General features: G+C 41.4%; 1 long non-coding RNA gene across 1 annotated transcript; it reads left to right on the forward strand.

Moving 5' to 3' along the window:
* The first annotated feature begins 747 nt into the window (after positions 1 to 747).
* Positions 748 to 4235, forward strand: LOC146386457 (uncharacterized). Its single transcript, XR_014800222.1, has 2 exons — positions 748 to 2692; positions 3690 to 4235. It is a non-coding gene; the product is annotated as an uncharacterized LOC146386457 (long non-coding RNA).
* Positions 4236 to 11217: the final 6982 nt, after the last annotated feature.

The raw sequence follows: 11217 nt of genomic DNA on the forward strand, positions 1-11217 counted from the left end.
AAGCCTTTTTTTGTCTACACTGTACATGAGCTCCATGTCTCGGAGATTGGAGTGCAGCCCTCTCTTCTTCATGCCGTCTTGCTTCTTCTCTTGGACAAGTTTTTTATTTTGTCGCAGAGCTTCATCAAGCTTTCCTTGCAAGCTTTCATTGTGTTGCTCGATGCTCTGAAGCTTGGAATGCATTTCTTTTTCTTTTAACTCCTTTTGCCTTTTCTCTTGGAGAAGCTTTTCATTTTCTTGCAGTGTGCGATCAAGCTTTTTTTTGTATACACTGTACATTAGCTCCATTTCTTGGAGATTGCTGTGCAGCCCTCTCTTCTTCATGCCGTCTTGTTTCTTCTCTTGGACAAGTTTTTTATTTTGTTGCAGGGCTTCATCAAGCTTTCCTTGGAGCTCCTGGTTCTTCTTGTCCATGTCATGGAGATCTTGTTGTTTCTCCTCAATAACAGCTTCCTTTTCTTGAAGCTGGTATGACAACTTTTTGAGGTCAGCGCTCTTTCGCTCATTTTCCTCCATCAAGAACTTAATCTTCTCTGTGTTTCTGAGCGCTTCATCCTCCATTTCTTCCAAACGCTTTTCCTCTAGTTCGACTTGGTCACACCAAGGAAGAGAGGAAAGGGAAGGGTCTAGTGGCTCATCCCAGGGAAGAGCGTAGGGGTCAACTTCTTGTCCCTTTGGATTTGTTTGAGACATGTTGGGTGTGGATACAGTTACTATTGCAAAGGATCCAAATATTTCAAAAGGCTTTTCTGGCGAACGGTTCAATGCTGCACACATCAACGCTGCGAGAAACGGACTAAAAGTCGTTGCTCTTCACCCCTATTTATAGGTTTTAAGGATCAAAGGATCAAAGGATCCGAATGGTGGTAAGATTCTACATGTGTGTGACGTCGTAATTCTGTAAGGCAATGAGGTTGTCACGTGATATTTTTGGAGGCGGGCATTTTTCAACTTGGACAAATTATCAATAAAGTTTCAATCTCTGTTATTTTCCCCCAAAAACGTGTTGTCGCAATAATGTTTTCTACTGTAATTGGTGCCAACAGATGGCGCAGTTTAAAGTTGGCTGTTACTCTGCCCAGGCTGCTACCATAGAAGATGAATGTAGACCAATAGTACTTTAACGATGCCCGCTGATCGTTTCCGTGTAAATCTTAGCATTGCTTTAGCCGTCAAGCTAAAGGTTTAGCTTCATACTGCCATATTTTCAGAGTAACAAAATATTTAAACGGTCTCGGATCATGGTGAGTATTTGAAAAAATGTTCATTTGATGTGAAGCCTGTGATGTGGAAAGGTTAGCAAGCGTAATTTTGCCTATTGTGTTATACACGGGTGCTTACATCCGAGTAGTGTTGATCTTTTCTAAGGTCCATGGGTTTATCCAACGAGCAGCTAAGTCACCGTTATATCTGTAATTTTGTGTGCAACGTCTTAATGCAAAAAAATCCCAAATCAAAGCAACGAAGCAAAGACTAAACAAAAAAACCCCACAATGCGTTTTTAAGCTCTCTCTGCGTTCACTGCCTCTGCAAGTGTCAAACTTCCTCGCTTTAGCTGATGCTAACCAACATTAGCGCTTACGGTTCGTATATAAACACAACTGTCAGCCCTTCACTTTTGGTGCCGACAACATTTTGAGCATTTTCTACAGTTTGTGACATGGTCGTCATTGGCATTACATGCCAGTAGTGTTCGCTAATTGACTTTACCGGGATTATATTTATTACAACGTTACTGCGTGGAAGTGATCATAGCGTATGCTTATGAACGTGAGTGGTAGGTGTTATTAGTGCGACTTTACCCTTAATTAGTTTTCCCACCGGAAGTAGAGTTGTTTATGCGACGTGATGGCTAGAGCAGTCCCAAACAATCGATCGCGTTTCTTAACAGACCAATTCTCTCCAAACTTTTAGGGTAAGCTAGACTAGAGATATGGTTGCAATAATACGAACAAGAGCGCAACAGCATATTGACAATGGCGAGAACTTTAATATTTACATTGTGTTAGTGCACCCATCGCTCCGCGCCCTGACCCGCATCCTTAACGCTACATTGATGTCGAGAGTCTCTGACACAGCTGTGCTCTGCAGCACAGACACCCTGCTTATCTGTGATTCGGCCAGACTGGTGTTGAACTCCAAAGACATGCGCGGGGTTAGCTTAGTTGGCTGTTGGTGTGAGTGGTTGTCCGAGTCTCTCTAATAACCCTCCAACAGACTGGCGACCTGTCCAGGGTGTACTTTTGCCCTATGACAGCTGGAATACAACCTGAATAAAATCAGTAGGAGAAAATGAATGATGTTTATGAACTGTAGTTAATGTAGTCAGACAATAAGTTACCGAGCAACAGGCCACAAGTCTTGGTGCAGAATCATACTAAGATTTAAAAAATAAAATGTTGGCACTGGTGTTTGAAACAGTATACTGTCAGTAAGACTGGAGCAACTGCACACAACTGGAAACTAATAACTAGAGTAGTTAAGTAACGTTTTGTTACTGCATCCATTTAGCCAGGTATAATTAGCATGTCTACATGCATGTCATTTCTAATGTGGTCCTATGTGGTATGTTGTAGGACAGTGAAGTGTCTGACACTGACCATGTACCAGTGCCTGAGAACACTGGTATGGAGGGGGAGAACGCACCTCTTTACTGTATTTGTGGGAAACCAGACATCAACTGCTTCATGATGTAAGTATATATCAGTTTTATATTTGCAGTACGCGCAGTAGGGGTGGGCGCTAGCTTCAGCAATGTTATCAGAGATTTTTTTTTAAAATGAAGATCTTCTATTTCGAGAAAACTACCAATAAGGATATATGCACAGATATAGAAAACAATACTGTAACATTTTATTGATGCTTGCAGTTTGGAGGCAGCAGTATTTGCAAGTGTAACTAAATTCCAGGCATTTTCCATCCTTCTTTTCCTATCAGCTTTTTTTCTAATTGTCAGTGTGAACCAAGGTGTCAGCAGCAGCATTATAGTGCAAAAGTAGTGACCCAGCATAGATCAAATGTAAGCACAAAAGTAGCCAAGGTAGTGTTTTTCCTGGAAATTTTAAGTGAAAGGATAAAGTAACTGCTTACCACTTTAGTTTAACAATGATTAATGAAATGTAACCGTGTAACTCATCAGCAGTCTGCACAGTATGGTCACATATTAAAACTGAAGAATATGTTGTACTTGTTGTAGTGTTTCATCATGGGTCCAGTTTTTACCCAGGTGCTTAAAGCCCTTCTTTACCCTCATGTAACACCAACAGTAATTTCCAACCACTATTTCCTGTTCCTGTCAGTCAAACAAACAGACGACAAACATCTTCTATAAACAGGAATAATGTCACTTTATCGGATTAGAAAACATCTAATCTAGCGTTGATATTACACTGCTGTTTAGTGTCTGGCTAATCTCAGTGTCACCAAAATATCTGCCCTACATGTCAAACAATGAGAGAACTTGAAACAGTAACATCACCTAGCAGCTTATTTTAATTAGTGCTAACGTTTTGTTTGCTGGCTAACATTGCTATTATTATAGTCACAGTTAATTGACTTTGAATAGCTTTATTTCAAAAGTAATTTTACAATTTCACAGCCATTTAGCTGTGTTAACTGTACATGGTGTTGGTCATAAGGCGTGCATGGATCATTTTTATAATCAGCCTCTTATCTTTTGTCCACCACAGGCTTTGCCATGATAAATTGGTCAGTTGACAACCAGGAGCCGTACACCTTAACCTCAGAGGCCAGGACATCCAGGGGCAGTGTGAACACGCACTTGTTTAAATGGGACGCAAGACGGACTATAGAGGGCCACCCCCTTGCCAGACAACCAAGTGCTGTCCCTGTCCACGGCCAGTGTGAGAAGGACTCTCACTAAAGTCAACCCACACAAAGCTGCTGGACCAGACAATATACCTGGACGCGTGCTCGGAGCCCGTGCTGACCAGCTGACTGATGTCCTAGCGGGCATCTTTAACATCTCCCTGAGTCAAGCTGTTGTGCCACAGTGCTTTAAAACCACCACCATCATACCTGTCCCCAGACCTTCCCAAAGCCTAATTCCACAATGATTGCCTGAGCCTATTCTTGTTAAATGATGAAAAACTCAAAGGCACGTTTGGGCAGTGGATCTGTGTGAAATCAGCAGCTTGCAAAACTAAATCAAAATGTGTGCTATTGATTCTAAAAATAGAAATCACAATAAAGTTCAACATTTACGAAAACCGCCATTCAGTCATCTGAGAATCTTTACTCATGAAATTATAACGGTTAGATGAATTTATATGCAGTGATTTACTGATCAATGATAAAAGGGGAGATTTATGCAATAACGAAGACTGTCATGAAAAGTATTTGGCATCTGATCTCCTGTAACCTGCGGAGCTAAGCTGTTTTACCAGCTCTGCTCTCTGATTTTTCTTTTTTCTTTTATGAAAAAACACAAGTTGTCAAAGTTATTTGTTTGCAAATGTATTTCAGAAATATCGACATACTTTTTTTAATCAGCAGAAACTTTATGTCAGTAGTGCACAAACCTGCACTGATCTGACCTCATTTCTTCCTCATCCTGATTCCTGACCTGGGAAGGGAGAGAAATATTTGTTTTTGTTTGTCTTCTTGTTTTATTTAATTCCTTGTGGGATTTGGATCCAACACGTAAAGTATGCATATTATGCACACACACAAACACACATGCAGCTATTACCCATTTCTTGTATTCTCGAATAAAGACATTGATTTGACACATTTAATTAGCGGCCAACTGTTTTTATTGTTCAATTATTAAGAAAAAAGAAAAGGTGGGGGTGGGGGGGGGATGTAAAGAAGAGCGTAAAGTAAAGGGAGAGAGGAGAGAAAACCCCAACAATCCCCTCTGAGCAAGCACTAGGCGACAGTGGATAGGAAAAACTCCCTTTAAAGGAAGAAACCTATGACAGAACCAGGCTCTAGAGGGGGCAGTCAACTGTCGGGACTGGTTGGGGGGTGAATGTGAAAAGAGGGGAGGGAGATGGGGGAGATGGGAGAGGTGTTAGTAGTTAAAGGGAGGGGGGGAATTAAGCTGGAACAGAGGTGGGGGAAGAAGAGGTGACATTGGCAGTAGTGAAAGAAGGAGTGTTCTTCCTCCAGAAGAAGCAGAAGCGTTTTTTCTTTTTCTCCAGCTGCTTTTCCACGAGCACCTTTTTCTCGAGGATGAGGATTTTCAGCTCCTCGATTGTTTCGGTGTTTTCCTTCTGCAGCTTGTTGCATTTTTTCTCCACTTCTTCTATTTCGGCTTGTTTTTCTTCCAACCTTTCTTTCAGCACTTTAGATGTTGCCTCCTGCTTTTGCAGTTTTTCATTTTCACCTTCCAGCTCAGATGCTTTGAACTTCATTTTGTTGTAAAGTTCTTGCAGGTTTTGGTTTTCCTTCTCAAACTCCTGGAGAAGAAGTTTTTCTCCTCTCTGCTTAATGACCAGCTGTTCTCTCTCTTGAAGCAGGTCTTGATATTTGTGCAGTGTCTCATCGAACTTTACCTGCAGCATCCTGTCGTTTCCCTCCATGAGCTGGAGTTGGCACTCCATGTCTCCCTGCTTTCTGTCCAGCTGCTCTTTCTCTTGAAGGATTTCTTTCTTTTGCCGCAGAGCTTCATCAAGCTTTCCTTGCAAGCTTTCATTTTGTTGCTTGATGCTCTGAAGCTCCGAATCCATTTCTTTTTGTTTGATCTCTTGTTCCCTTTTCTCTTGGAGAAGCTTCTCATTTGCTTGCTCTGTGCGATCAAGCCTTTTTTTGTCTACACTGTACATGAGCTCCATGTCTCGGAGATTGGAGTGCAGCCCTCTCTTCTTCATGCCGTCTTGCTTCTTCTCTTGGACAAGTTTTTTATTTTGTCGCAGAGCTTCATCAAGCTTTCCTTGCAAGCTTTCATTGTGTTGCTCGATGCTCTGAAGCTTGGAATGCATTTCTTTTTCTTTTAACTCCTGTTGCCTTTTCTCTTGGAGAAGCTTTTCATTTTCTTGCAGTGTGCGATCAAGCTTTTTTTTGTATACACTGTACATTAGCTCCATTTCTTGGAGATTGCTGTGCAGCCCTCTCTTCTTCATGCCGTCTTGTTTCTTCTCTTGGACAAGTTTTTTATTTTGTTGCAGGGCTTCATCAAGCTTTCCTTGGAGCTCCTGGTTCTTCTTGTCCATGTCATGGAGATCTTGTTGTTTCTCCTCAATAACAGCTTCCTTTTCTTGAAGCTGGTATGACAACTTTTTGAGGTCAGCGCTCTTTCGCTCATTTTCCTCCATCAAGAACTTAATCTTCTCTGTGTTTCTGAGCGCTTCATCCTCCATTTCTTCCAAACGCTTTTCCTCTAGTTCGACTTGGTCACACCAAGGAAGAGAGGAAAGGGAAGGGTCTAGTGGCTCATCCCAGGGAAGAGCGTAGGGGTCAACTTCTTGTCCCTTTGGATTTGTTTGAGACATGTTGGGTGTGGATACAGTTACTATTGCAAAGGATCCAAATATTTCGAAAGGCTTTTCTGGCGAACGGTTCAATGCTGCACACATCAACGCTGCGAGAAACGGACTAAAAGTCGTTGCTCTTCACCCCTATTTATAGGTTTTAAGGATCAAAGGATCAAAGGATCCGAATGGTGGTAAGATTCTACATGTGTGTGACGTCGTAATTCTGTAAGGCAATGAGGTTGTCACGTGATATTTTTGGAGGAGGGCATTTTTCAACTTGGACAAATTATCAATAAAGTTTCAATCTCTGTTATTTTCCCCCAAAAACGTGCTGTCGCAATAATGTTTTCTACTGTAATTGGTGCCAACAGATGGCGCAGTTTAAAGTTGGCTGTTACTCTGCCCAGGCTGCTACCATAGAAGATGAATGTAGACCAATAGTACTTTAACGATGCCCGCTGATCGTTTCCGTGTAAATCTTAGCATTGCTTTAGCCGTCAAGCTAAAGGTTTAGCTTCATACTGCCATATTTTCAGAGTAACAAAATATTTAAACGGTCTCGGATCATGGTGAGTATTTGAAAAAATGTTCATTTGATGTGAAGCCTGTGATGTGGAAAGGTTAGCAAGCGTAATTTTGCCTATTGTGTTATACACGGGTGCTTACATCCGAGTAGTGTTGATCTTTTCTAAGGTCCATGGGTTTATCCAACGAGCAGCTAAGTCACCGTTATATCTGTAATTTTGTGTGCAACGTCTTAATGCAAAAAATCCCAAATCAAAGCAACGAAGCAAAGACTAAACAAAAAAACCCCACAATGCGTTTTTAAGCTCTCTCTGCGTTCACTGCCTCTGCAAGTGTCAAACTTCCTCGCTTTAGCTGATGCTAACCAACATTAGCGCTTACGGTTCGTATATAAACACAACTGTCAGCCCTTCACTTTTGGTGCCGACAACATTTTGAGCATTTTCTACAGTTTGTGACATGGTCGTCATTGGCATTACATGCCAGTAGTGTTCGCTAATTGACTTTACCGGGATTATATTTATTACAACGTTACTGCGTGGAAGTGATCATAGCGTATGCTTATGAACGTGAGTGGTAGGTGTTATTAGTGCGACTTTACCCTTAATTAGTTTTCCCACCGGAAGTAGAGTTGTTTATGCGACGTGATGGCTAGAGCAGTCCCAAACAATCGATCGCGTTTCTTAACAGACCAATTCTCTCCAAACTTTTAGGGTAAGCTAGACTAGAGATATGGTTGCAATAATACGAACAAGAGCGCAACAGCATATTGACAATGGCGAGAACTTTAATATTTACATTGTGTTAGTGCACCCATCGCTCCGCATCCTTAACGCTACATTGATGTCGAGAGTCTCTGACACAGCTGTGCTCTGCAGCACAGACACCCTGCTTATCTGTGATTCGGCCAGACTGGTGTTGAACTCCAAAGACATGCGCGGGGTTAGCTTAGTTGGCTGTTGGTGTGAGTGGTTGTCCGAGTCTCTCTAATAACCCTCCAACAGACTGGCGACCTGTCCAGGGTGTACTTTTGCCCTATGACAGCTGGAATACAACCTGAATAAAATAAGTAGGAGAAAATGAATGATGTTTATGAACTGTAGTTAATGTAGTCAGACAATAAGTTACCGAGCAACAGGCCACAAGTCTTGGTGCAGAATCATACTAAGATTTAAAAAATAAAATGTTGGCACTGGTGTTTGAAACAGTATACTGTCAGTAAGACTGGAGCAACTGCACACAACTGGAAACTAATAACTAGAGTAGTTAAGTAACGTTTTGTTACTGCATCCATTTAGCCAGGTATAATTAGCATGTCTACATACATGTCATTTCTAATGTGGTCCTATGTGGTATGTTGTAGGACAGTGAAGTGTCTGACACTGACCATGTACCAGTGCCTGAGAACACTGGTATGGAGGGGGAGAACGCACCTCTTTACTGTATTTGTCGGAAACCAGACATCAACTGCTTCATGATGTAAGTATATATCAGTTTTATATTTGCAGTACGTGCAGTAGGGGTGGGCGCTAGCTTCAGCAATGTTATCAGAGATTTTTTTTTAAAATGAAGATCTTCTATTTCGAGAAAACTACCAATAAGGATATATGCACAGATATAGAAAACAATACTGTAACATTTTATTGATGCTTGCAGTTTGGAGGCAGCAGTATTTGCAAGTGTAACTAAATTCCAGGCATTTTCCATCCTTCTTTTCCTATCAGCTTTTTTTCTAATTGTCAGTGTGAACCAAGGTGTCAGCAGCAGCATTATAGTGCAAAAGTAGTGACCCAGCATAGATCAAATGTAAGCACAAAAGTAGCCAAGGTAGTGTTTTTCCTGGAAATTTTAAGTGAAAGGATAAAGTAACTGCTTACCACTTTAGTTTAACAATGATTAATGAAATGTAACCGTGTAACTCATCAGCAGTCTGCACAGTATGGTCACATATTAAAACTGAAGAATATGTTGTACTTGTTGTAGTGTTTCATCATGGGTCCAGTTTTTACCCAGGTGCTTAAAGCCCTTCTTTACCCTCATGTAACACCAACAGTAATTTCCAACCACTATTTCCTGTTCCTGTCAGTCAAACAAACAGACGACAAACATCTTCTATAAACAGGAATAATGTCACTTTATCGGATTAGAAAACATCTAATCTAGCGTTGATATTACACTGCTGTTTAGTGTCTGGCTAATCTCAGTGTCACCAAAATATCTGCCCTACATGTCAAACAATGAGAGAACTTGAAACAGTAACATCACCTAGCAGCTTATTTTAATTAGTGCTAACGTTTTGTTTGCTGGCTAACATTGCTATTATTATAGTCACAGTTAATTGACTTTGAATAGCTTTATTTCAAAAGTAATTTTACAATTTCACAGCCATTTAGCTGTGTTAACTGTACATGGTGTTGGTCATAAGGCGTGCATGGATCATTTTTATAATCAGCCTCTTATCTTTTGTCCACCACAGGCTTTGCCATGATAAATTGGTCAGTTGACAACCAGGAGCCGTACACCTTAACCTCAGAGGCCAGGACATCCAGGGGCAGTGTGAACACGCACTTGTTTAAATGGGACGCAAGACGGACTATAGAGGGCCACCCCCTTGCCAGACAACCAAGTGCTGTCCCTGTCCACGGCCAGTGTGAGAAGGACTCTCACTAAAGTCAACCCACACAAAGCTGCTGGACCAGACAATATACCTGGACGCGTGCTCGGAGCCCGTGCTGACCAGCTGACTGATGTCCTAGCGGGCATCTTTAACATCTCCCTGAGTCAAGCTGTTGTGCCACAGTGCTTTAAAACCACCACCATCATACCTGTCCCCAGACCTTCCCAAAGCCTAATTCCACAATGATTGCCTGAGCCTATTCTTGTTAAATGATGAAAAACTCAAAGGCACGTTTGGGCAGTGGATCTGTGTGAAATCAGCAGCTTGCAAAACTAAATCAAAATGTGTGCTATTGATTCTAAAAATAGAAATCACAATAAAGTTCAACATTTACGAAAACCGCCATTCAGTCATCTGAGAATCTTTACTCATGAAATTATAACGGTTAGATGAATTTATATGCAGTGATTTACTGATCAATGATAAAAGGGGAGATTTATGCAATAACGAAGACTGTCATGAAAAGTATTTGGCATCTGATCTCCTGTAACCTGCGGAGCTAAGCTGTTTTACCAGCTCTGCTCTCTGATTTTTCTTTTTTCTTTTATGAAAAAACACAAGTTGTCAAAGTTATTTGTTTGCAAATGTATTTCAGAAATATCGACATACTTTTTTTAATCAGCAGAAACTTTATGTCAGTAGTGCAAAAACCTGCACTGATCTGACCTCATTTCTTCCTCATCCTGATTCCTGACCTGGGAAGGGAGAGAAATATTTGTTTTTGTTTGTCTTCTTGTTTTATTTAATTCCTTGTGGGATTTGGATCCAACACGTAAAGTATGCATATTATGCACACACACAAACACACATGCAGCTATTACCCATTTCTTGTATTCTTGAATAAAGACATTGATTTGACACATTTAATTAGCGGCCAACTGTTTTTATTGTTCAATTATTAAGAAAAAAGAAAAGGTGGGGGTGGGGGGGGGGGGGGGGATGTAAAGAAGAGCGTAAAGTAAAGGGAGAGAGGAGAGAAAACCCCAACAATCCCCTCTGAGCAAGCACTAGGCGACAGTGGATAGGAAAAACTCCCTTTAAAGGAAGAAACCTATGACAGAACCAGGCTCTAGAGGGGGCAGTCAACTGTCGGGACTGGTTGGGGGGTGAATGTGAAAAGAGGGGAGGGAGATGGGGGAGATGGGGGAGGTGTTAGTAGTTAAAGGGGGGGGGGGAATTAAGCTGGAACAGAGGTGGGGGAAGAAGAGGTGACATTGGCAGTAGTGAAAGAAGGAGTGTTCTTCCTTCAGAAGAAGCAGAAGCGTTTCTTCTTTTCCTGCTTTTTCTCGAGGATGAGGATCAGCTCCTCGATTTTTTCTGTGTTTTGCTTCTGCAGCTTGTTGCATTTTTTCTCCACTTCTTCTATTTCGGCTTGTTTTTCTTCCAACCTTTCTTTCAGCACTTTAGATGTTGCCTCCTGCTTTTGCAGTTTTTCATTTTCACCTTCCAGCTCAGATGCTTTCAACTTCATTTTGTTGTAAAGTTCTTGCAGGTTTTGGTTTTTCTTCTCAAACTCCTGGAGAAGAAGTTTTTCTCCTCTCTGCTTAATGACCAGCTGTTCTCTCTCTTGAAGCAGGT

This window comes from Perissodus microlepis, chromosome 5 (assembly GCF_051167445.1).
Source record: "Perissodus microlepis isolate ML-2025 ecotype Zambia chromosome 5, ASM5116744v1, whole genome shotgun sequence".
Lineage (NCBI taxonomy): Eukaryota > Metazoa > Chordata > Actinopteri > Cichliformes > Cichlidae > Perissodus > Perissodus microlepis.